The 27,719-nt window shown below is 40.8% G+C and overlaps 1 protein-coding gene across 3 annotated transcripts in view; it reads right to left on the bottom strand.

Annotated features, from left to right (window-relative positions):
• The window catches only part of Hycc1 (hyccin PI4KA lipid kinase complex subunit 1), a 93,535-nt gene extending 74,599 nt beyond the window's left edge, over positions 1-18,936 (bottom strand). For all 3 annotated transcript variants that reach the window (XM_051202890.1, XM_051202888.1, XM_051202889.1), the window contains exon 1: positions 18,790-18,936. The gene's annotated coding sequence lies outside the window, so the exon portion shown is untranslated. The remainder of the gene's footprint in view (positions 1-18,789) is intronic.
• Positions 18,937-27,719: the final 8,783 nt, after the last annotated feature.

Here is a 27,719-nt window from a genome sequence, read left to right as displayed (position 1 = left end):
TTTATTCTTTCCCAAGGTGAAAGGAACAAAATTAAAATACAAGTTTCCCACTGGGTAACTAACTTCCTATTTTTCTCAAATATGTTCTGGGGCACCGTAGTTAAAAAATATATTAGACAGTTCAGTAAGAGTCTAAGTAGCATTTAGCAAGTGTAGTCTATGAAATTAATTGTTATATTTCTAACATAATAAAACTTACCCAAATCTATCATGGTATTTATTTCACGCACTATATTCTTGTTTTAACTCTAATAATGACCAAAATTCATCACTCAAAGGTGTTGTCATCAGGTACACACAGTGCTCTAATTGTTTTTGTTAGTCCCAAAGATCGAAGGAGAAAACCCACTGACCCAAATCTTCATGGCCAAACTAATTAAAACAAGCAATCAATTAAAGTAAGCCTTTTTATTTATGTACATAGACTGCCTCCCCCTAAAGCAGGGTTCAAGAGGTCAGCCCTGGCCACAGGCAAGATAATGGTTTTTACAGTTCAGGGGTAGTGGATTCCCAGATGGAGGATTTGGCAGGGTTATACGAGCTGCAAAGCAAGGTGGTCATAACAAGATAGTAATGGCAAGGCACTCATGACAACCTTTTCAAACAAAGGTGGCATTACAAGATAGTCATAACAACTTTTTGAAACAAAGATATGGCTGCCGTTTCATGGAACAGGCAATACAGAACTATTTGTGAGTAATGTTACATGTGGGCATGGCCAAATTCTTGAGAAACAGATTTAATAAGAAACAGAAATGAACCTCGTTTCAAGCCTAAGATGGAGGCAGGCTAGTTCATCCCTTTTATAATCAGCCAACTAAAGAATATAAAAAACTTGAACTATAAATCTAATGTTTTCCCCATTCCTACTATAATTTCATATAATCTCCATCATGAGGTATTTATTATAAAGTACAACAACAAATATATATATATATATATATATATATACACATATATATATCTTATTATTTTGAAAATCAAGTTTTCTATTCATGCATAATAATGTATAATTTTTTTACATGTATTTATTTAAATGGGGGGATGGGTACATACGAAGGTCAATGGATAGCCTGCAGGAGTCAGTTTTCTTGATCAACCTTGTGGGATCCAGGGATTGAACTCAAGTTGTCAGGCTTGGAATCAAGCACCTCTACCCACTGAGCCATATTAGCATCCCCACATCATTAAATGTTAAACTTCTTCCCTATGTGAAGAGCCCATTGTGACAGCTAATTAAGTGCTGTCAGAATGTTCTCACAGTTATAAGGTAAAATTCGGGGAAACAGAGTAGCGGTACTGTTCAAATTATGCCACAGAACAGAACTGATTCCATCTATGGATTTTGCTGTTAAGAGTGACTAAGAACTGAAATGTGGTATGAAGTAACAGAGGCTGAGGTACTGCTGGCTGCCCCATGAAACTACTGCTCAATACACAAGGAAGGAGAAGGTAGATGTGTGGGAATTTTTTTAAATGCCCATTGTGTAAACCTGCTTGACTATAAATCACAAATCACCTATCTGGTTACTGAAAATTGAGCATTTTTTTTTTTTAACTCAAGGAAATAGTTTTTGAATACAACATCATTTGCCTGGTCCACAGACAAATAAGAACATGCTGGAATGTCAGTGGGCTATGGCAACCAGCCCTGAGGGCTGGGAAAGTTAGGAACATAGAAGGAGAGATGGCAATCACTCCTCTCATTACCATCTCCTAGTCTCCTCAAATTCTCCAGAACTTCAGAAAAATACCTTGTCCAGGAAGACGATATCTGACATGAACTCTAAAAGAGAAGCTAGAAAGTATTTTTCAACAATCTTGTTGGTATCTGGACTAGTCTTACAGCTGCTTTGACCAAACCCACACGGCAAACACAGTATCAAGAATCCTGAGGTGGGGATTGAAGATGTTTGCCACTTCATTCCCTACACTCGGGGTCCCTCCTCTTGTAACTCAGGTGGCACAGTTAATGAAGTCCAAACCATGAATGCTGTATGGAAAAGAGCTAGGGCCCTTGCAGGGCTACCAGCCATGAGACCCAGCCAGCCTTTTTTTCTTTGTTAATTAATTTTTTACATTCCAATCCCAGTTCCCCCTCCCTCCTTTCGACCCCCCCACTCTCCCCCCTCCCATCTGTTCCACGGAGAGGGTAAGGCCTCCCCTAGGAAGTCTACTAAGTCTGTCCCATCATCTGCTTGAGACAGGACCAAGGCACCTCTCCACCTCCACACCCCTGTGTCTAGGCTAGGCAAGATATCTCTCCACATAGAATGGGCTCCACTAAGTCTGTTTGTGCATTAGAGTTAGGTCTTGGACCCACTGCCAGTGGCCTCATATATTGTCCCAGTCATACCATTGTCACCTATATTAAGGGAGTCTAGTTCGGTGTTATGCAGGTTCCCCATTTGTCAGTGATCTCTCACTAGCTGGGGTCAGCTGATTTTGTGTCATGGTCTTGACTCCTTTGATCATATTATCACTCCTCCCTCACTTCAGTTGTACTCCAGGAGCTTGGCCCATTGGTTAGTTATGGATTTCTGCATCTGTTTCCATCTGTTTCTGGAAGAGGGTTCAAGGTTCTCAGGGGTTGTGGATTGTAGGCTGAGTATCTTTTGCTTTATGTCTTGTATCCATTTATGAGTTAGTACATACTATATTTGTCTTTCTGGTTTTACGTTACCTCACTTAGGATGTCTTTTCTAGCTCTGTCCATTTGCCTTCGAATTTTAGGATGTCACTGTTTAACACTGAGTAGTACTCCATTGTGCAAATATACCACATTTTCTTTATCCATTCTTCAGTTAAGCGGCATCTAAGCTGTTTCCAAGATCTGGCTATTATAAATAATGTTGCTATGAACATAGCTGAGGAAATGTCCTTATGGTGTGAATGTGCCTCCTTTGGGTATACGCCCAATAGTGGTATTGCAGGGTCTTGAGGTAGGTTGATCCCTAATTTTCTGAGAAATTGCCATACTGATTTCCACAGAGGCTGTACAAGTTTGTACTCCCACCAGCAATGGAGGAGTGTTCCCCTTTCTCCACATCCTCTCCAGCATAAGCTGTCTTTGGTGTTTTTGATCTTAGCCATTCTGATCGGTGTAGGATGGAATCTCAAGTGGTTTTGATTTGCACTTCCCTGATGACTAAGGATGTTGAGCATTTCCTTAAGTGAGACTCAGCCAATCTTATGTGTCCTTGTCAAGTGAAGTCTACAAGAGGTTCTGCTGGGCTAAGCAATGCAATTTGATAACAGTTTGACAGGGAGCAACAGATACACAAAACACTAACTTGCCATTAGCCCCACCCTCGATCCTCTCTTCTGTCTTCTTTCCCTGTGTCTTGCTAAGCAGCTCAAGCTGGCCTCAAATTGGCAATACTTCTGTCCCCGCCTCTTAAATGTTGGGATCACAGGTGTGTGTCACCATGATCAGCCAAAACACTATCATTAACATTTAGAACGTACAATCTCTGTGCAAGGTATCATTGAAGAGCCCTCACAACAGACTTTTAAAGGTCGATACAATAAGGAATTCAGAGTTGATAGAATAACAAACAATAAAATGGGCATTGGGGGGCTAAAGATGGCTCAGCAGTTAAGAGCACTTGCCTGCCAGAGGACCCAAATTCAGCTGCCTCACCACCCATGTGAGACAGCTCACAGATGCCTGTAACTCCAGGTCCCAGGCAGTAAACACTCTCTTCTGTCCTCCATTGTCACCCATACACATCACACACACACACACACATCAGAAATAATAATAAAAATATTTTAAATTGTCATTTAGAGAAAAAGTTTGCTAAGTTCTTTAATAATACAGTGATAGATTTGTCATCTGTCTAGGATTGACTAAGTATAACTCATAAAAATAGGAAATAAACTAAAAGATTCTTAGTATTTTCATATTCTTATGTAAATCATTAAAATGAGTTGCATAAAATATGCAATGCAAAAACTCATTACTTTGTTAGACAGTCTCAATTTTAATACCTTAACATTTCAGAAAAAGATACACATGAAAGGCCATAATCTATATACTCAACCCATAATGTCTTAAAAGATGAATACACAGATAGTTTTCAAATGTTAATATTTTCCCAAGGGATAATTTCTTTTATTTTTATGACAAAACCAAGAGCACAATTTTATACACAGTATCTATAAATTAAAACTCTGAATTTTGAGACTTAAAACCTCTTCCAAAAAAAAAAAAAGTACAAAGAGGAGATAAACCACCCCACAGACTCCCCCACAGACTCTGGTGTTTGAATGCTTGGCCCATGGGGAGTAGCACTGTTAGAAGATATGGCCTTCTTGGAGTAGGTGTGGCCTTGTTAGGGGAAGTGTGTCATACTGCTGCCTGTGGATCAAGATGTAGAACTCTCTTTCTCTAGAACTATGTCAGCCTGCACACTGACAATAATGGACTCTGAAACTGTAAGCAAACCCCAATTAAATATTTTCCTTTATAAGAGCTGCCTTGTTCATGGTGTCTCTTCACAGCAATAGAAACCCTAAGATATCAGGCTTGGAATCAGTAAAATCTTGAGGTCTCTAAAAAGCAAAACAAAACATCTGCCAAACAGATCACTCTTGTCTTGAACTTAGACATATTTTTACCATTTAAGTTACAATATGGCATTGCTTCATTGGCACACACAGAACAGGTCCATAAATATTTGCTTCATAGATGAATGCATGAACAAATATAAATTTTTGCTTGTTTCGATCATGGATTCTGTTCTCTGAGTTGATTCTCAGAACCAACTCTGGTCTTCTTGCCGCTACCTCCCAAGTTGTGGAATTATAGGCTTATGCAACCATAGCTGTTTTATGCTGTGCTAGGGATCAAGCCCAGGGCTCCATGCATGCTAGGCAAGCACTCTTCAAATGAACTACAACCCCATCCCCAGTCTCACCTTTTAACAGTACATTTATATCATCAACTAACCATCCCAAGGTAGGTGGCATCAGAGCATGAAATAAGAGTCATCCTAAAAGGAAGTGTGTGTGTGTGTGTGTGTGTGTGTGTGTGTGTGTGCGTGTGTGTGCATGTGTGTGCTAGAGTCACTCCTCTCCTTCTACCATGTGGGTTCAGGGACTCTAACTCAGGACATTAGCTTTAAGGACAAGTGTTTTTTTTACTTCACTGAGCCATATCACCAGCACAAGAATTTTATACCAAAGAAAATGTAAGGATCAGAGTCAAAGACATACAAAGTCATTCAATAATAATTATTATGACTTTACCCAGACTAGGTGCAGTCTGAGTATAGGAGTTGTCAAACTAAATAAATATTCATGCCAAAAATCCATACCTTAATATAGTTAATGTAGGAAAGGAATTGGGTTCCAAAAAAGGCAATAAATTAGAAATCTCTGAATGAAAAACTAAGAGAAATGTCAAGAGGGAAAGCAAGAATTCTAAGGATCAAAAGAAAATCTGATGGCCTAAGAGCATAAAACAAAACAATGACTAAGCTCTAGGAGAGGGAAAATTTAAAGCAAGTATGTTGGCAATACATTTACAGTTATGAAGGACTGTTAGCTGTTTTTCTATTGCTGTGATAAAACACCATGACCAAGGAAACTTACTGAAGGAAGGTTTTATTGGGGTCTCACAGTTCAAGAGGGATAGGAGGCCATCATTATCATGACAGGGGACATGGCCACAAATAGGCAGTCATGGCAAGGGAGCAACTGCTGAGCGCTCCCATCCTGATCCACAGACAGGAAGCAGAGAGCAGACACACAGGGAATGACTCCAGTCTTTTGAAACTCAAAAGCAAGCCCCCAATGAACACACCTCCTCCAATAAGGCCATACCTCCTAATCCTTCCCAAACAGTTCCAACAACTAGGGACCAAGTATTAAAAGTTATGGGCCTATGGGGATCATTCTCTTTCAAACCACCATAGAAGGTAAGAAAAAATGTACTCTTTTTGCCTACTGTAAACAAAGACATTCATTGTGAAATATCCCATGTCTAATTCCTCATCAACAAACAATAAATGATTGCTAACAGGATGATTTGTAACTTCTTGGCCTCGTCTGCCCTTATATTTCAGCCCAGGATGCCAATGATTATATATTAATCAACATTTACTTATGGAAAACATTATTTTATAAGAAAGGCTAATGCCATGAAGTAGATTCCTACATATTTTATGTTATTGGCTCTAAGCAGAGAAAATGACTTTGAACTTAAAAAGGATTTTTCAATTTCTCTTAAACTATTGAACAGCTTGCTTGAAGTACTGCTTGAGGTAAAAATCAAGTTTATAACATGTTAAAAAAACAAACAAACAAATCTGCAAAGCTAAAGGAATTTTTCTTTTTCTTTAATCTTGTTTGTTTGCTTACGGTTTTCTGAGACAGGGTTTCTTTGTGTAGCCCTGGCTGTCTTGGAACTCTGTAGACCAGGTGGTAGACCAGATCCACCTGCCTCTGCCTCCCAAGTGCTGAAATTGAAGGCATGGGCCACTAAGACTGACTCAAAGAACAGCTTTTTATGTACTACAATATTCGTAATACAAATGTTAAGTTCTCCTTGGAAAGAACTAAAAGTACAAAAGTCTCATGAGGCGGCTGGGGATGTAGCTCAGCAGTAGAGCACTTATCTACACACAAGCCCTGAGTCTGGGTGGAATGTGGGGGCGGAAAATCAAGCTCTCCAGTCAGGAACTTCCTTCTTTCTTTTTCTTTTTCTTTCTTTTTTTTTTTTTTTTTTTTTTTTTTTTTTTTTTGCTCTTGACAGAAGACTTCTTACCTGCGTGATTAACTAGCTGCTATCCCATTTGCTAATCAAATAAACTATAAAATATTTGGAGAAAAAGGTTTTGCTCTACTTTCAAATTTTTTTATTTCTATATATGTTGTGTGTGTGTGAGGGGTGCTCTCAGAGCCAGAAGAGGGCATCAGATCCCTTTGAGTTAGAGTTACAGGTGGCTGTAAGAAACACAATGTAGGTGCTAGCTACCAAACTAAGGTCTTCAGGAAGATCAAAAGTGTTCTCAATTCTTGGGTCATCTTTCCAACCCTTGATTCTCAGTTTTGAAGGACCTATAACATTCATCTAAAAGCACAAACCTCCAAGAAAAAATATATTGAGAATTCTACTAACACCATGCATTATTTGCCACTTTATTATTATTTATTTACTTTCAGCTTTTTGAGATAGGCTGGCCTAGAAATCCTGGTGATTATGCTGCTTCAGCTTTCCAAGTTCTGGTATTACAAGATACTCACTCATCTTATAATTCTATTTTATTTAGTAATGTCTTATGTTTAGTTGTTGTTGCTTGCTTGCTTGGTTGAGACAAGGTCTTACTATGTAGCCCTGGCTGACCTGGAACTTGCTATGGTGGGCCAGGCTCCCATCAAACCCACAAAGATTCAGCTGCCTCTATATCCTGAGTACAGGGATTAAAGGCATGAACCACTATACCCAGCTAATGTAATATGCTTTCAAATATAAATTATGTGACCACCTTAGGCTTGAGATACAGTTCAGTAAGGAGACTCCTTGTTTAACATGCACAAGGCCCTGGGTTCTGTCTCCAGCACCACAATAAAATAAAATTTTAAATTAAAAAAAAAAACTAAAATTATGTAACAGTTGCAGAGCTTAAACTTGTGTTAGTAATTATAGGCAAAATTAGGCTCAGATATTATTAGCATAAATACATTCAGTATCTAATAAGTATTTGCTGAATAAAGGATTACATTTCACCCATCACGATGCTTGTCACATTTGCCATCTGCTCTCTATCTCCACAGCAACTCCGAGAGCCTGGGCTCCATTGTCTGCACAGTTGCTCATGCAGCCTCCTGCTCCTGGACTCCTCCCTTCTGCAGTGCACCATGCACATTCCTGCCATATTGATCTTCCTGAATCATCATGCTTTCTCTGAATGCATGCAACCACCACAGCTCAGGTCTTGCGCATCAAACTCACCCTACAAAATGGGCATAGTTTACTTATCTCAACTTCCCTCGTCCTGTCTAAAATATGCCAAGCCACTCCAGCCTCTGTGCAACTACTTCTCTCTGCTGTCTTCCTTTCTCTTGTCAGCTTTTTACAGTCTGCTCAGAAAGAACTCCGGGTTCATGCTGATGGGGTGTGTTTGCCAAGGGAAAATGTTCGGGGAGAGCCATGGCACTGTATCTGTGAGCCACCAAAGCCTCACCCGATGGCATAGAGATTGATTAATGAATGTAACCACTTAGAAAATCTCTTATTAGAAATAAAAATTATTTTTTCATTAAATATAGAAACACCATAAAATGAAATTTTCAAATATAATATTAGGTAGAAATCTGCAAGAACAATTCTTGGATGAACTAAATTAAAAAAATGTTCACATCATCTTTCACAAAATATAACTGTAATATGTTAGGTGATTCAAGTATCATCTCGGTCAATCAAACTTCATTTAACTCTGATGACTAAGACACAAAATTCTTAAAGTCTTCTGACAGATTTTAAGAGGTTGCTGTAAAAATTTTGAAGTAGGAATTATCTGAAGAGAATTCATTGACATGATTGTTATGTAAATGCATAGTAAGTAGCACAGTGATTAAGAATGCTTTTCCTACAGTCACTAGACCAGAACCTCAGGTTGACAGTTATTCAATCCCTGTCAAGCTCAAACAATTTATGCAGACTATAGGCTTAGGCACCAAAGTGGGAACAAAGAAAGAGGCTATGAATAAACAAAAACAGACAAATGAGGAGATCGTGCTAAGGGTTAATGCATTCAACATTTTTGTGTCTACAAAAAAAAAATCAATATTACTATGTATTCAAATTATAACATTAATATTTCAACAAGCCCTTGATTGCTTACTGAGTATAATGGAAGGTTTTCCTATTACTTTGCACTATTGGCAAAAAGACAATAAGGTCTGCTCTCTGTCCTTAAGGAGCATACAATGCAGGTGGCTGAGAAAGGAACCAGGGTAAGAGGAGAAAAATCAACCGATGGGGTACCGGCCTTTTAGTGGCAGGCTAATTACAAGTGCTTAGTTAGCATCATGATCAAATTATAATCTTAGCAAAGTCAGTAGTTTAAAACATTAATGTTTCAGTGGATTATACCACCCAAGATAGTTACAGAGCACCTACTAAGAAAGAAAAAAGCCACACACACAAAATACTGTGAACACTTTAGTTGAACATCTACCATCTTCCCCATCCTTTTCTTAAGTAGAGATTATTTTTAGTTGCTATACTTGTCTTTTACACATAAACTAAACTTTACTATTGAAAATTATTGTGCCTGGCATGCTGGTACACACCTGTAATCCCATCATTTAGGAAGAGGACACAAAAACACTGTCCTGCACCTATGCCTTTTTAAAAAAGAGTTTATTGAAAACTACAGAGTGGTTATACTTACTTTTATGTTAATTTTTACGATAGTGAGAATTTTAACAATATATATTAAGTGTTCATTTAAAACTAAAACGTTAAGCCTATTCCATGTCAATATAAAACAAAAATACTATTGAGATGAGTGGCATTGTTTCATATTTTTGTAAACCTCTTTAATATCTATGAAGTTCAGGCTAGCCTCAAACTCACACCAAGCCTCTAGCCTCAGCCTTCCAAGTACTGAGATTTATAGGCATAAGCAACCATGCCCAGCCTTATTTATTTATTCATTCATTCATTCATTCATTTACTTATTTATTTATCCCTTAGTGTCTCTACCTAAGCCAGGCTAAACTAAAATTCACAGTTCTCCTGCCTCAGCTTCCCAAGTGCTGGGATTACAAGCATACTAAACAGTTATTTTGTTTTCACTGAAGGGAGTGGGGAGAAGAAAAAGAGGGTGGAGAGATGTTAATGGTGGCCAAGTTGAAAATAAGAGGGACAGGGTCGGGAACTAGAGGAAAGAAAGGTCTTCAGTTAAGACTCAGTGCTAGCCAGGCAGTGGTGATAGAAACTTTTAATCCCAGCATTTGGGAGGCAGAGGCAGGTCTACAGAGAGAGAAAGTTCCAGGACATCCAGGGATACAGAGAGAAACTGGGTCTGGAAAAAACAAAACAAAACAAAAAAAAAAACAAAACAAAAAGACTCAGATCTGTCACTTAACCTGCATGATTTGGGGGAAAGTTTTCCAACAAAAGAAAGGAAAAGACCTAAAGAAACCGCATCATTACAGAGTGAGGATATAGTTCATTGGTAGCACGTGTGTGTGTGTGTGTAATGAACATAGTAGTAAGTATAAGGCTTTAAGTTCAATTCTTAGCATCAAAATATAAGTAATAAAATACCTCACTAGTATTTACCAGGGCACATCCATAATAAGGATGCTACAAAAATGCACAAGTTATGACCCAAGTTTTAGGCCCTTTGTTGCTTTTCCTTTGCTGGATGACAAACACAAGTTTGCTCCTCGCTGGGACCAGGACTTTTTATTCCATTCTGTGTTAATCACATTTACTTTCAGAATTCTAGTAAACTGTTTCCAAATGATGAAAGAACTGCTTTGTATATATTCAAAAGTAGGTTTTCATTGAAGAATCTCAAAAACACTGTAAAACCTGACTAAACACAGCACTACTTGAATATGACTTAATTTCAAAACAGAAAGAACTAAGTGGCTAAAAATCTTACACAAACTTACGTACCATATAATGGATAAGTGCTGACAGGTCTGTGGCAGCTCAGTGGGGCTGGTGACCAGAGGGTATCAAAAGCATCAAAGAAATTGGCATGAGCCAAAAGACACTGTGCTGCCTCTGCTGGCTGTAACAAGGGCAGAATAAAGTAGATAATACTGAGCTACAGCCGTACTAATGCAATTAGCTGGAATTAACATCATATTAGAAAGCACCACATTTGGTCTTGTATTTTCTTCCCTGAAAACCCAACCAGGACTGTTGGTAGTGGCTCCTTTGCCCTTAAGAACATAAAAGCCCACAAACACTTTCTCTTGGTCAAACTAAACAAACACAATTGAACTACAAATTTAAGCACTTGCTACTGTAGTACTGTACTGGGAAGCTGGTGGAGGAGGCAATTTCTTTCTCTGTTAAGCTACCCCATTTCTCTCCCATGTCTTGCCTAGAGGAAACAAAATATTTGGAGGTTTCTGCATTAAGCTTGGAAGTCCGTTTCTTGGGAATAAGCAAATGAAGGGATTTGAGATGCTGCTGCATACAAACATATAATCATTTCCTAGGACTATAGTAACAAAGTAGCACAGACTGGGTAACTTAAACACAGAAATTTACATTGGCAAGATTCTCCAGGCTAGAGTCTGAGAGCAAGGAGGAGTCCTGCTAAGCGCCACCAGAAAGGGATCTACCTTGGGCTTTTCCCTTTGGCATGTAGATGGCTGCCATCTTTATATCCTTACCCCTCTTTAACTGTCATGTTCAAAGTTCAAGGGCTCCAGTTATATTGGATTAGTATCCACATTAATGGCCTCATTTTCACTTAATTACCTCTGTAAAGATGCTATCACCAGTTTCATAGGAGCTAGGAGTTGGGACTTTCATATATTTTGGAGAGGGACCCAAGTCAGCCCATAACAACATAGAAGCCACAATCAACCAGCACCCAGCAATCAACCTGGCTCTTCTTTCCTTGTATTAATGCCTACATACCACCCACTTATTCATATCTATTAAATGTCTACTATGTTCTACTGGCCACAAAAATGGATATGACATAGTAGATGACGTAAGGGATTCAGTCTATTAGTAGAGACAGGTAAACCTAAAACAGCAGAAGTGAGTGTTCTTTAGCCCATTCCAAAATAAATCAAGATGAATCAGGGTATAAGCAATGAAACAAAACAATAAAAATAAACACTATTTATATAGGTTTAAGAATATAAGTGAAAACACAAATGTTTCAATCATTTTAGTATCATTCACTCCCCTCTTCTTTCCCAAACATAATAGCATGCAAAAATACGCTCTTCAAAGCACAGTTTTGCTTTAATTTCTTAAAGATTTTTGCATTTTAAGTGGCAGTTCTCACTCCTAGGGATAAAGAAAGAGAGAAATGTCAAGAGGACCAAATTCCAAGTAACTTGTGGGTTGATGTTTTGGAATGAGTCACTGCCCTTTAGTAAGCTGGAATGAGATTCAACTGAGAAGTTGGCCAGTGATGCCCCAGATGTTCAATGGAAAAAGATGAACAATGGGGACACAGTGAGAAAATGCAAGAAAACACTGTTAAGGGCAGTAATGCCTACTAACAAGACATAATTTTAAAATGCCACCGGTCTAGGCTGACAATGTAACTTAGTGGTACAGCACCCGCCTAGCACATGTGAGGCTCTGGCCCTTGATTTTGTTTCTACAACAGCCTCAGTCTAAGACAGGAGAAAAGGGATCGTTCCAATCAGAAACTTGGTGGTAGGTCTCATTAATACAGGTGTTTGTTTGTCTGAAAAGTTACAGTAATCAAAGCACATAGTTTAGTAAGACCATGTTGATTGGTAGAACAGTCAGTTTGGTTTAATAGAAGCTGAAGTGTAAAATAATTTAAAAATCGTTTTCAAAAATATTAAGCCATATACTAATACAACAAAATGTACCCTAGATGTTGCTTTATGGCTGATTAGGAAGCTAAAACTGGCACAGCAAACATTTTTTATCTTGGCTCTCCCAAGGTACTTAAAAGTCCCATAATAACTGTTAATCTCTAAAGTATTTTATGCATTTCTTTTTCAGCTGTTTTGATTCTGAAGGAAGTATTTTTTAAAAATTTGAAAGAAAAATAAAAACCTGCTTGAACTTCTTACCAATAATCCATGATTGATGAAATTCAAATTGAATTAATCACATTACATTGTAATCAACTCTTGGAAACTTTATAACATGATGACATGAAGAGCATCCCTGATTGATGACTTTAGGTCCCCTCATTTTTACTTCCATGACACTGCTGGCCTTTCTAAGGAGTGATCTAATACTACAGAACATACTTGTGGCTGTCATAGTGAAAAATAACAAGTAACAAGTTCTACTTTTATCTTTCTTAGTCTTTGTTGGCTGGTCTTTTCTTTTCTTTTTTTTTTTTTTAATCTTCTCAACCTAGCATTATCATGGGAACATACATATACATGTACACCTCATGAAGAGATATTTAAAATTAATAACAAAACTAATAAACTGATACACTGTAGAAGCTAAAAAAAAATGCGTCTATGAGATACTAACAAGAAATCTGTCACTTGGACAACTGGGGATGCGCTCGACATTTTAGTTTCAGAAGACCAGCTCTTCCATTCCAATGCCTGCAGGCTACGTCCATCCTCATTCACTCTTTACTGACCTCATGACGCAGCAGCCTCATCTGCCACCACTGCCTCCAGCTGCCTGCCATCAGCTGCGCACTTAACCAACCCTGTACTGTCGACTTGGTTCTCATCATAAACTCTCGCCAGCCTTACAGACAGCAAAACAGCCAGCTCCTCCTCCAGGCTCACCCTTTAACTTTGCATCAGGTCTCTTTCTTCCAAGCTGAACTTCTCTGTCTTGACCTCATGGAAGACAACACTCCAGTTACATTGTTCACATGACGGTTCTCTGTGTTTCCAAGGCTAACAGTCTGTTTGACTTGCAGGTTTTAGGTGCTGCTTCTTGCTCTACCCATTTGTAAACCACTGTCACCTTCCTCTCCATTCAGTTACCATGTACTGCTTTGCAGACGATGTTGTCATTCTGCCTGCCACTCCATTTGTAGGATCTATCAACTAACAAATCACTGTGAACTTTGAAATTTAGGTCAAACGAATAAATAATATATCTAGCAAGTTCAGTGATGTCAGAGTTGCAACTTTCTATAGCCAATGGGGATAAACCGTCTGTGGATACTGATTGGAATTGATACTCTGTATTTCAAAGGGGAATCGATACTCTGTATTTCAAAGGGGGGAGTTCAAAAAGTTCATAATTATTTGCCCAATTTAAGCACTTTTAAAGTTTACATTCTTCTCCTAGCTCACACATTACATCACTCTATTCTTTTTGTCTCAAGACAGGGTCTCAATATGTTGCCCACGTACTAGCTGCCACCTCAGCCTTCAGGATAGCTGGGACTAACTACAGACATTTGCCACTGTGCCCAACCCTTACACAGATATAAACAAAACTAAATACAAATCTTTCAGGAGCTGAAACCCAACATGATTCTCATAGTCTAAATTTAAGAACTCATAATACTGTGTTTATTAAGTCAAATGCAAATTACTGAATGAATTCTTAAGCACTAGAATGGGAAAAAACTAATGTTTATTAAGTAATCAAAAGACTCATTGTTCAAGAAAATGAGAAAACAAACTTAGCATTTACTACTGAATGCTATCCTGACACAAAGCTCAAAGAGAACAGACATTTGGACTACAATGGAAAAGTACTATGTCTTCCAAACTCATAGATCTCTGATATACAGTACTTTTACTGTAACATTTACAACATACAAACAGGACTCCGGAATACAGATCAATCTTAGAGACCCAACAAGCCTGGGTCCTAAATTTTAATTTAAGTCTGGGCACAAGTTCTAAACTGTTAAGTATATTGTGTATGTTTTATAAAAATCAATTTTAAGTTCTCCATCTCATCTCACACTACTACTGTCCACTACTACTATCAGCGCACTAGACCATACTTTATAGCAGCAGAAAGCACAATATCAACACAGAAGAGACCGGTAATAATTATAATGGGGATACCAAAATATAACTATACAAAGAGGAAAAGCAATAAGATTCCAAGAAAGTGATTAGATTTATTTTTCAGAAAAGCAAAGAGTGTCAAATCAGGAAAATGTTAGGAAACTGATGTGAATACAGGGACTTGGGGAGATAGTTGGTCAAGTTTTACTACACAAGCATGAGGACCTGAGTTTCTCTCCAGCACACCCTGGTAAAGGCTGGCATGCCTGAGATCTCAGTGCTGGGGAAGTGGAGACAGGAGGGTCTCTGGGGCTCTGCTGGCCAGCTAGCTAATCGTCTAGCTGCAGGTTTAGCAAAAGACCCTGACTCAATAACATAAAATAAAGCAGAGAGTGACTGAAGAAGCCAACCGATGCTGACACCTAGCCTACAGGAAAATATTCGCCATGCATGCACAGACAATTGAAGGTGTGGTTTTAGAGAATTGGGCTTCAGCTCCCTACACTTAACTTGAACTGAGACTCAAGTTTTTAACTGTAAAATAGGAATGAAAATCCTTATTTCATAGTTGTGCAATTATGATATTTACATTAAGAAAGGATTTAAGCCTAATTTGAGACCTCAACAAACTGCAAGGAAGACCTAAACATTTTTACAGCTAAACTATGTCAAACCTGCCAAGGGAAAGATTGCCAGAGCAGAGACAGAGAAAGCCCTTTCACACCTCTGTCCAGGGTCTCTCTTTCTAGTCAGAAAACAAAGCACTACAAAGTTTATAACGAACAGGGAAAGGTACACTGTGAGATCATTCTCACGCACATCAGAAACAAGCTACTATCAAGATGCCTGTATCCCCAGAAGAGCACCCCTTGGTGAAATCTAATAAGAAATCTAATACAACTCACCAACCAACAGGTTAAAATAATACCACATTGTCATCTCCATGAAGGCATGTGATCAGATTTAATATCTCAACTCAAAAAAAAAAAAAAAAAAGAAAGAAAAGAAAAAAGAAAAGGACAAAAGATTTTTAACAGATAATAAAATGAAAATTATGAATATTTGATGTGAAACCCTAAAGGCATTCTTAGGCGTTTAGGGCTGACTTCTTGGGATTGGCTAGCCTACCACAAGGCTCATCCCTGGGGAAACTGATTCTCCTCTCTCAAGTACCCACTAATTGCCTGTAGCTCTTTCAAGGAAGAAACCTCATGAGAATTCCCCCACCCACACTGACTTGGTATGGCCACTTTTGGGGTGGATTTAAGGAACCATATTGTGATTACCTAATACATGCGATTTCCTTGTCATATACAGAAGACATTGTCTCATAGCAGACATCCCAACTCTGTCCTCTGACTCTTAACAATCTTTCTAACTCCTCTTCCATGATGTTCTCTGAGCCATAGAGTAAAGGTTGTGCTGTAGACATATTACTTGGGGCTCAGCACCCCATAGTCAGTTTAAACAGCATTTTCAACTGCTAAATGTTCTCTTTCCTTTGTTCAGATAGGCAGCTAACTCTGGGAGGACAAAAAAAAAAAAAAAAAAAAAAAAAAAAGGTCTGGCAGTTCTTGGATTTCAAGTACTAAGCAATATAACAGACAAACTGTTAACTTCCCACCCTCATCCCACCCTCTGCAAAGAATGACAAAGCATTCCATAGTGATGCTAAGGGTCTCAGGCTCCACAGAACGTATTCTTCTGAAGGATATCTGTTCTCACAATATTAGGATGCTATCTTAGCTTTTTTGAGGACCTTTAAAAAACACTTCAGAAAACCATCTTGGTACTATTGACAACATCAACAGAGTACACTGTCTTTATTATCTTATTCCTTGTTAAAGATGTTGCTTCCAGAAATGTCCTTCCTTCTTATTGGTCAACCTTCTCTTCAGCTCCTCAAGGATTAAGTTTGAATAATTCTCTCATTCTTTCCCCCCAAAATCCCTTACCTTGAGTCTACTCTTTTTCTTCATGCATGCATGCAAACAAACATCAAATTCTTTCAACCTATGCTCTACTGTAGTGGACTTTTTATAAAAGATTTACTTTATGTGCATGAGTGTTTTGCCTACATATGTATTTTACCTACATACACATATGTAAGAACTGCATACCTGGTACCATTAAAGGTCAGAAGAGGGCATCAGATCTCCTGGAACTGGACTTACGGGTGACTGTGAACAAACATGTGGGCGCTAGCACCTAAACTGCAGCCCTCTACAAGGGCAACAAGTATTATTCCATAGCCAGCATTTTCTCCTTTCTTTACTTCACTTTTCTTGAAAAGCCTCACCCACAAATCTCAACTTTATTGCAACAGTAATCTGATGGCTGGTTTTGAGCTATACTCCTAAAAGTCACTTATGATGATTTTCTGGGCTTCATTACAAAATAAATAACAGGCAACAGGGTGCTGAATAAGAGTGAACTAGAAGACATATATAAACTTACTGTCAAAATTACACCATTCTTTAAAAATGCAACCAAAAGGGACTTTATAAAGTAGAAGAATCAAAAACTAGAAAGAGGAAGGACAAGGTCTTGGATATGACTCAATGGTAAAGACACTTGCTACCAAGCCTGATGACCAGATAGGCTAAGCATCCACAAGGTGGAAGTAAAGAATGAACTGATCCTGGTGTCGTTGCAATCACATGCACACGTACGTACACACACACACACACACACACACACACCACAAACACCACGCAAACACATCTTTTTAATTTTTCAAAGGAAAGACAATAAGAACTGTGCACTGGCCCAGTTCATTCCCCACCCTGTGTTTATATCCAGAGGCTGTTAGTTCTGATTACTAACAGGGTTTCCAATCTGTTTCTGGCAATAATGTTAATAAATCAAATTACTTTAGTATGTGTCAATTGTAGGATCTGTTTTCCTAAATACATGTGGGCTTCCCCGTGCCACTAATGTGATCAGATTATCTGAATATCTGTCTTTGAGGCTACTACTAACAAAGCAGCCCTTTTTCTTGTCCTTCACTGTGCTTCAAAGCATGTTTCAAACTAAGTTTCATCCTGTAAACCTTAAAAATGTATTCATTTAAAGGGGGAAAAGGTGCTCACAAATGACAGCAGGCTGGTTCTGTTGGCAGCAGAGCAAGTGGTCTCAGGAAAACACATCTACCAGAACTATCGCGTTGCTTCAAGGTTACACTAATCTTTATGGCTTTATGCAGATAAAAGTTTAAAAACTGGAAGCCTCAAACTGCAACGTGTTGCATGAACCACAGGGCTGGCACATCTCCTCCAAAACCTACTGTGTTGCCCAAAGGACACCCACTTTGCAAAAGGCCAGTGTAGATCTGCAACTGATAGCAGTCTCTAAGTAGTAGCAGCACTCCCCCTACCTGAGTAAAGCAGCCTCTGCCCGCGTGCGATAGCGTTTTATCCTAGAGCCGATTTTGTGCAGTGCAAAACCACTAGGGACAAATTTAAATCCTTCAGGAACTCTAAACGTACAAAGCACACACATGCACGCTGCAGAGCGGAAACCCAGTTTTGCCGAAGTGTGCAAACTTGGGGTGTTTTCGTGGTGAAAAACAAAATAATAAAAAAACAAAAGACGTTTAGCGGAAACCTCGACGATTCTCGAGCGCAGGCACTGCAGCCTCGGAAGAGGCAGAACTCCAGGGTCCAGGGCGGCGCGGGCAGAAGATGTGTTCTCCGGGAGATGGACAGACCAGGCTGGCACTCTGAACCCCCCAGCCCCGCGGGACCCGAGACCCGGGCGAGTACGGCTTTGAGGAGCACCGGGTCTACGGGGCCCGCGTGGGCCGTGGGGCCGGACGCTGAGCGGCAGGGACGAGTGGGCAGCGGCCGTAAGCTACGGTGGACTCCTCGATAGGCCGACCCTGGGGCGCCCCGAGCTCACCACCCCAACCAAGAACCGAGCCTCGTCGGTAGCAGGCAGCCGGAACGATCAACTTCGGCTTCCCGGGCGCCCCGACCGCCCGGCCTCGCGCGGGAGCCGTTACCCGCAACCGGCCACCGCCCCAGGACGAAGTCCTTGCCCGCCTCCCGCAGCTGCCTCAGCCCCACTCCTCCCAGACCAAAGAAAGTTCTCGGTCTCCCGGCGCCCCGGGGGCCGGCGTGCGGCTCGCGGCGGACTCACCAGAGCAGCTCCGGACCCACCGCGGCCTCGCCTCGCGACCACGGCGACCACGGCGACCGAGGCAACCCGGAGACTGAGCTCCGCCAGCAGCCGCGCCACCTGCCCCTCTCCTCCTAGCAGCGCGGGTCCGGGCGAGCCATCTTCCCTCCTCTCTCTGACTGACAATCCAGCCCCGACAGCCGCCACTGCCGCCAGCCTCTCTGACAGGCACCACCAGGGACCCGTCCCCAGGCAGCCAACCACCACCGCCCCACGCCTGGGCAGCCTATCACTGGCCTCCAGGGTGGGACCAGAACAACTTCTTCACCAATAAGAATTTGCAGCTGCTGGGACTCCGAGGGAGGGGGCGACCTGGGGGCGTGGTCTGGCCGATGGGCGTGGTCGGGGAACGCCCAGGGGAGATGAGTGACTGGGGTTTGTGGTGGCCCCTAGGCGATGATCATCAGCGAAGGTCTCAGACTCTCTGAGCCCGTTAGAGCTTATGGATTCTTAGAAGAAATTAAGCCTTACCAGATGCTGTAAAACATAACCAGAAAAGCAAAGCAAACTGATAATTACTCAAATCATCTCACAAAAGTATATCAAAATTTGATCAGATCCTCTGAGGGGGGAAATGTATGTTTGCAGAAACAGCAATGAAAATCCTTCCCCTTTGTTATATTCATTTCTTTTTGCCTTGGTGTTCAAATTTCAAACATGGGGGTCGAAGAAATGACTTAAGAGTTAAAAGCACTTACTGCTCCTGCCCCCACATGGAAGGAGTAGTGGTGTTCACACCTCTGTAATGCCAGTTCCCAGGGATCAGTCTTCTGGCCTCTGCAGTCATCTATGCATGTGTACATAACACACACACACACACACACACACACACACACACACACACACACATTAAAATTTTTAACAGTCAAAAGGGGAATGGAGAAATGTCTCAGAGCAGATGAATGGGGTTCAGTTCCCAACACCCACATCAGGGCTCACAGCGGCCCATAACTCCAGTTCCAGGGGATATGATGCTTCTGGTTTCAGAAGGCACCTGCACGATGTGGTGCACATACATACACTCAGGCATACACATAAACACATTAAAAAATACATCTTTATCTTAAGAAAAAGAAATTCAAATATATTTCTCCACTCATTCCATAATCCACTTTTCATCTTCCCTACATATTTTCCCCTTAAGATCATATTAAACTGCCCCCTGTGAGCCAGCTACTGTGTAAGTTCCACTGTGTCATGTGACCTTGCAAACCCCCTCCCCATTACAGTCCTCTTAACTCTAATCTGGTTAAATTAGACGAAGTTAAAAACAAAAGGCCAACCTCCAATCTGGAAGACAGGAAGCCATCCTAGCTTAACGCTACAAATGAAAAAAAAATTTTCTCCCAATGCATTAAGCAACTTTTTAAAACATGCCAAAGAGATAACAATCAATCAAACCAAATTAGGTTTCATTAAATACATTGCTAATACAGAATTAGCCCTCCAAAGGCATAGTAGGATATATAAAAAATAAAATAAATGGTATTAAAGTAAACAGAACCATGTTAAATGGGTGAAAAGAATACAAGATAAGAAAAGTCAAAGAACGCCACGGAGATGTTTGAATCATCTCTGAGAAGACAATACAAGATGATGGCACATGCCTGTACTCCCAGCTACTAGAGAAGCAGAGGCAGAAGGATCGCCAATTTGAGGTCAGCCTGGGCATCTTAGAAAGACCCCAACAAGGTAAAAGTTTAAAAGGGCCGAGGGCATGGTTCCGCAATGGAGTACCTGCTAGTATGTGCTAGCCCCAAGTTTAAAGTCAGGGTCGTTTCAGAAAGAGAGCAGCACATCCGTCCAAAGTCACAGAGTTGTGGAAGGGCACAGAGTGATCAGACACACAGAAAAATGACTGGGACAAACAGATGAGAAGTCACAAACTCGCCTACAGCAAAGAGTTGAGATGGACCTATGAAAAATCTATATGCTTAATATAAGGTGTTTAAATCAGCGCCATTTGCAGTGGTGTCGGCCATGTTGGAAGTAGTCTCTATTGGATTGTCCAAAATGGCAACAACTCACTAAATATGGCTATTGAGCACTTGGACTATGGCACGATTGGGGATCTTGGGGTTTGTTTATTTAATTTAGTGTGTGAGAGAGAGAGGGGGAGAGAAAATAAGAGAGACACAGAGTGAGAGAGAGAGAGAGAGATGGGGAGAGAGATATGCATGTATGTAGGTGAATGTGCTGCAGCACATGTATGGAGATAATTCCTTTATAGAATTGCTTCTCTCCTTCCATCTCTGTGTGAGTTCCAGACATCAAACTCAGGTGTTCAGGCTTGTGTGGCAGTAAGCCATCGTGCCAGCCTAGGAACTCCAGTATTAACACAACTTTAATAATGCCCCTTTGGAGCAAACACCTTAGGTTTATAGTTTAGTCGATAGGCGAGGACAGCCCTGTGAAGTGTGAGTGGAGGTATGTGTTTGGGGTTCTATGAGACATGGTCTCACTGTGTAGCCCTGAGCTTGCCTCCTGCTCTGCTTCCAGGGTTGCACTCACGTCCAGCTCAGTAGAACTTTTACATAGCATGGCCAATATAGTGTTGCCTCATTTAAAGTGTAAGAATTCAAACACAGAGTAGAGTAAGTCTATTCCCTTTGACACTGTGGTAGTTTGAATGTAATTGGCCCCCATAATCTCATAGAGGGTGGCACTAGTAGGAGGTGTGGTCTTGTTTGAATAGGTGTGGTCTCATTGAAGGAAGTATGTCTCTGTGGAGGTGGACTTTGAGGTCTTATATATGCTCAAGATATAGTCCAGTGTCTTAGACCACTTCCTGTTGCCTGAAACATGTAGGACTCTCAGCTACTTCTCCAGCATCATGTCTGCCTGCATGCCACCATGTCCCACCATGATGATAATGGACTGGACCTCTGAACTGTAAGCAAGCCATCTTAATTAAATATTTTTCCTTTGTAAGAGTTGCTGTGATCATAGTGTCTCTTCACAGCAATAGAAACCCTAAGAGAGACGGAAATCTTAACGGATCAGCCTAGGTTCTGGCAGAGAACTGGAGTGATCATTTCTGTCCCCTGGGATAGGATGTGATGAATGGGAGTGTGTAGCCCCAAGGCACAGGGACAGGAAGTCTGAAAAGTTAAATTCTGCCTTCAAGCCCTGGGGAGTAGGGGAGTAAAGGTCCAGAGAGAAATCCAGACTCAACTGGGTCATAAAATAGATAAACAAGATATGCATAAGAAGATACACTCACACAATCAGTTTTACTGGCCATTGGCCATGCTGGCCACTAATGTGTTGGCCTGATTTAAAGAGCCAGGGTGTCGAGTGGCAGGAAGGACAGAACCAGGGCATATTCCAAAAGCTGAAGACCTGAGCCACAGCAATGGAATGAGGGATGGAAGGTGGGAGGAAGTATCAGCTTCCTGGATTGTACAGGCACTTGATTCATCACGCATACAATCACATGCTAGAAACCTGCAACACAGATAACTGGGTAACAAACATGACAAGTTAATGGTTAATCTTTTGATGCAACTGTAAATAAGATAGGACAAGACAGTACACAATTAATGCATTGTTCCAGCAGAGAAGCAAGGCCTCCAGTCAAACATAGTGAGGGAGGCTTCCTGGAGGAGGTGTCAACTGCAAAAAAATGGGAGGAATCTGAATCAGGAAAAAAGGTCTAGGGAGGAAAGTCTTGGCATGCCTGCAGAAATAACAGAAGTGGGCCAGCACGAGCAATGTTGGAGGGCATTGGATGCAATGCAGCTGGTCACAGCCTGGCATCTTGGCTGTGAACAGAGTACTCTGAGAACAAGCACGGTGTGCAGGAAGACCATTTTCTTTCTCTGTTCTGTCTACTTACTAGAATCACTTAAAGTGTATTCCAAGATTACTACTACTCAACTTGCTCAATCAATCAGAAAATTGGGGAGTAGAGATGAGGTCAAGGGTATGACATAGGAACAGTTCTCCCATGCTAAAGTCAGACTGTGTAGATAGATTGGCTGGAGAGATGCTCAAGTCTAAGTATACTTTATATAAACTTGTTTTCTTCTTTCAGGAAGAAATAGCTTACTGCCAGGCTTCACTTCCTGTTTTACATACAGTCATAAGCTAATATAAAGTCTACGTAAGTCTTCCTCTAAGTCAAAATCAAACTAAAGAACAAATTTCTGTTTGCCAACTACTTTCCACAAGTTATACACATTAATTTCTAAAACTAAAAGTCTAATAATAAATTAACTAATAATAAAAGTCTAATAATAAGTTAACTGCTTCACAAAACCATTTATATTTTAGTAGCAAAACGGGGGGGGGGGGGAGGCTAACAGAACATTCTGTTTCAAAGAGGAAATGCTTTTAAACCACTTTGTAAAAGTCATCATATCCCAGGCCCTTCGCTGCCGTCTTTGCTAGTCTCTGCTGTCTGGGAGCTATGAGAAGACCAGCTGGACATTTTCCTTATGATACTAAATCCCAGGAACTCTAAGAAAATGGGTATCTAAAATGGATTTCTATGGAAGTTGTTTGGAAACAAGAAAATAACGTGATTTTTTTAATGAAAAGAAAGAATTTTATTTTTAAAAATGTGGAGAAGCCAGCCATGGTGGTACACACCCTCAGCACAAGGGAGGCTAGAGCAGAAGAGTTGTCACAATTCAAAGCCACTATGAACTACATAGTGAGTACTGAATACCAGGTCAGCAGGGGCAACAGAGTGAAACAAACAAGAAACAGTAAGGATGTGTCCAAGTTTTGCTTCACTAGTATGTTAAACATATTACAATCTAAAATCTTAGTGTGCCTAAAGGGCCATTTAGAGGTTTTGCAGTACCAGATGCTGCAGACCCACCTCATAGAACTGTATAACCTGGGGCAGCAAAGCTAGGAGGTGACTGTAGGAACACAGCAGAACAGCATGAACTGTGGTGGCTACTTACACATTTTAAGAACTTGAATTGACCAAATCAATCACTCAGTGGGGGCTGAAGTTAAAACATTGGGTAGCGAAGGCTTCCGAAGCCAGCAGAGGGACAAGTTAATGAACAAAGTGATGCTGGGAGGGATGGAATGGACGCGGCAGAGGATGTAGACGTCAGTGGCAGAGCAAGTCACCAGCATAAAGATGGGGCCACCTAAAACCTTTATCCAGGGACAATGAAACAGTCTGTTTCCTACAGCTGCACTGGCTCACTCTGCACACACTCCCACGCCCATGTTTGCATGTCACATCTGGGAGGTCCAGCTGCAGCTGTTCACACAGCCCGATAAGATTCCCATCTCCATCATCTACAGTGTTCCACACGCCTCATCCTGTCTTTCACTTGCGTAGAAACCATTACGTTAGACTTCCAGAACTGAACTGTGGTGTGAGACACATTTGGAGTTTTGTCCTCATCCCTGGCTCATGACTCTCATAGCCCAGACTATGCTTTAAACGTCTGAGACCAAAAAAAATAAAGTGTTTGGCCTTTTGACTTTGATTTCTAATACAACTTTGAAATGGCATGAGAAGGAAAAAGGAGAAAGCCAATCTCTTGTTATACTGTTCGGATACCCTAGGACTCATGCAGGCTTCAGCAAAATCTTTCTTCCTGAGCCCCTCTAGCTTTCTTTCACCTGCTCTCTTTTCTCCTAAAGGCAGACCATGCAAATTAGAAATGATTGGTAATCTCCACCTGTCATGGTGGAGCTGGTCATAGAGAAATGCTCTCACATTCCCCAACTGACAGATAGCAGATCCTTAGGGTCCCCATTTCAGCAGGGTGCTATCCTACACCCTATAGCAAATAATGCTGCACAGAGAAGCCAAGAAGAATCTGAACAGACAGGCTTTGCTGGGTTTCCCCACTCAATCTGTTAGCATTACATCATGCCTTACTGTCCAATCACACTTCTACATGACTGTCCGTGCTTCAATCATGCTTATGCAACAGATTCCCATGAAAAGGGCCAGCTTCAGAAAAGTCTGGACAACTGAACATGTGGAGGCTTGCAGAAGTCAGCAAGAACGCATGTACGGTGATGCCCTCAACTGCATGGGAAGAGAGGCTTCCTGCCCGGGGTTCCTCCATTCCCCGCTCATGAATCTCTTTGCCTATCTGCTTGTGTATGCTTTTAAATATCCTTAGGAAGCTAATAGGTATAGTAATATTAATGCACCCTGAGTTCTGTGAGGCTTTTAAGCAAATTAATCAAACCTAAAAAAAGAGGTTATGAGAGCCCCAAATTTAAGTCCGATGATCAGAAATTTTGGAGCCCTGGATTTTTTTACTGATATCTGAGTCCCTCAGCCTTTGGGATCAGTGTAGAAAATTAGTCAGACCTGAAGTGTATTAGAAGGTACTCAGCTGGTGTTTGCTGCACAGCTGCTTGCTGGCTTACTGGTAGGGAGAAATCCCCCACATAATTAGGGATCATGGAAATGATCTGTGGTAGGCTTTCTCAAACCACCAGCCCCCAAATCATGACAGAGCTTTATTAGTTGTGAATGCTTGGCCTTACCTTATGCTTGTCCCACTAACTGTTATAATTTAACCTGTTTCTCATCGTCTACATTTTGCCTCAGGCTTTTTACCTTTCTTTCATTCTGTATGTCCTACTCTTACTGCTTCCTCTGTGTCTGTCTGGCAGCTGTCTGGCTGTCCCTCCTTTCTCCCTCATTCTCTCTCCTCTCCTTCTCTCTTGAGCCTAGATTCCTCCTCCCGCTTATTCTCTCTGCCTTCCAGATCCACCTTTCCCTTTACTTACTAGCTATTGACCATTTAGCTTTTTAATTAGGCCAATAGCTTTTTAATTAGACCTTAGGCAGGCAAAGAAACCTGTCTTTACATCATTAAACAAATGCAACACACCTTTACATAGTTAAAGTAATATTCTAAAACATGATCTGTGTCATAGGGCATAGGAGAAGAAACTGAGCTGAGTCTTGATATGTTGTCAGATAAAGTGAAAAATGCCACATGGATATCATTTTGCAAAGAGAATTTACCCTGCAAGGTTGGTCACACATTTTTCTATAAATAATGTCCCTGGAAAACAGAGAACATCAGATCAGCAGCGGAACATTGGTCTGGCACATATAAAGCTCTTAGGTTAAATACACAGAGCATAAGTTAAACTGTCTTTATGGGAATTTGATGGGAAAAGGTGCTTTCTCTGTCTTTTAGAAATGGAGCCAACCTAGGTGTCATTGCCATAAAGACAAAGCAGAGAATTCAATGACCAGCTGCTCCTCTCCAGTAACTGAAACTGAAAATACCAACATTGTCTTCTGATATATGTTATTAGCCAATGTCTTAATATTGTGTGGAGAGGGTTATCATGTCTCTTTCATAAATCACAATTTTTAAAAAATAATGTATAATCTTGTAAAAAGACATTTCCTTCATCATGTTAGACAGATATATATCTATCTATATATATATATATATCTATATATAAATGACACAGGAAGTTTCAGAAGAAGACAAAGCAGCATTGCAGAAACATGGAGAAATCATAACTTTTGTTTCCTTCTTTGTGTGTTTTCACTTTACCAAATGTTCTATTTACATTGTCTTTTTAAAGATTTATTTTATTTTTAATTATGTGTATGTATGTATGTATGTATGTATGTATGTATGTATGTACGTACATGTGTGTCCACGGGGCATGGGTATCTCTGGAGCTGAAGTTACAGGTTTTTGTGGGCCACCTATGGTTGTGGGAAATAGAACTCAGCTCTTCTGAGTATGTGTGCTTAACCACTAAGCCATCTCTCCTGCCTTCAGTGTTAAGTTTTATAACTAATAAGAGGAAGTACAAATTATTTTTTTAAGAGGGGGCAAAATCAGTCTGTGCATGCTAGTTGTTAATTCTTCCTGGGTGAACTTCCGTTGAACATTCTTCCTTTTACTCCTAGCCAATGTATTTGTTATTCAAACTTCTCTAAAAGGTATTTCTGAATCGCATAGGGAAGCTCCCATTGGTGCAGACAAGCAAAAAACCTCACTAGAAAATGTTCAGGGTAGAACTTGTAACTATATGTCAGTCTGCACTGCCAGATGGGAACTCAGAGAACAGAAAATATGTTGATAAATGTGATAAACAATGACTGCCCCAGAGGAAGTCGAGCTGCGGTTTGTCATCTTTGTGTCCCCTGCAGTAGTAAAATGCTTGGCCACAGAGGAAGTTCAGAAACACAAGTTAAAGGAGTACATGAAATGATAGCCGTTTTTGCCCCTTGTCTCGGTTTTGTTTATAGTTTCCACATTCACAGGGAAGTGTTGGGTCATGTGAGGCATCCGGTCTCCCACCGCTCACTCTGTGCATAAGAACAATGTATTGCAATTATGTTCAGTGTCATATCTCATCGTGTGTCACTTTAGTCTTCGAAAGTCACTTCCTATGTGTTGATTGTCTGTCAGAAAGCAGAGGCAGCAAGGAGCAAGGAATATACATCTTTGGTTGCCTTGCTGAGTGCTATGCAATTCCCAAAGCAGCTGGACAAGCACAAACACTGGAGGAAGGGTGGGTGACTCTGAGGCCACAAGTCAAGCCACACAAAGAGGGATGAACAGGTTAGCAAGAGGAGGCATACCCTCCGCCAGCTCTGGCCGCCCACTGTTTCTGGCTTCTAAAGGCCCAAGGAGTCCACCATATGAATAATAAATACTTCCATGTTTTAATTTTGTTCTCATCTGCTTAGTCATCATCACCACACCCCAATATGTATGCCAAATAACTGTCCGACACAGAGCAGAGCATCCCCACATGTTCAGTCAGAGCAAGCCAGCTGCCATTTCTTCTTCCACCTGTAAAAGTGACACAGTTCATTACCACAGTCTCTCTCTCTCAGCCCCCGGTGTAGGCAAAGCCGAAGCACATAATCTCCCACAGCTACTCTGTGTCATTTCAAGGGTGTCACTCTCAAA

This window comes from Phodopus roborovskii, unplaced genomic scaffold (assembly GCF_943737965.1).
Source record: "Phodopus roborovskii unplaced genomic scaffold, PHOROB, whole genome shotgun sequence".
Classification (NCBI taxonomy): Eukaryota; Metazoa; Chordata; class Mammalia; order Rodentia; family Cricetidae; genus Phodopus; species Phodopus roborovskii.
This window is presented reverse-complemented; position numbering and strand designations above follow the sequence as displayed.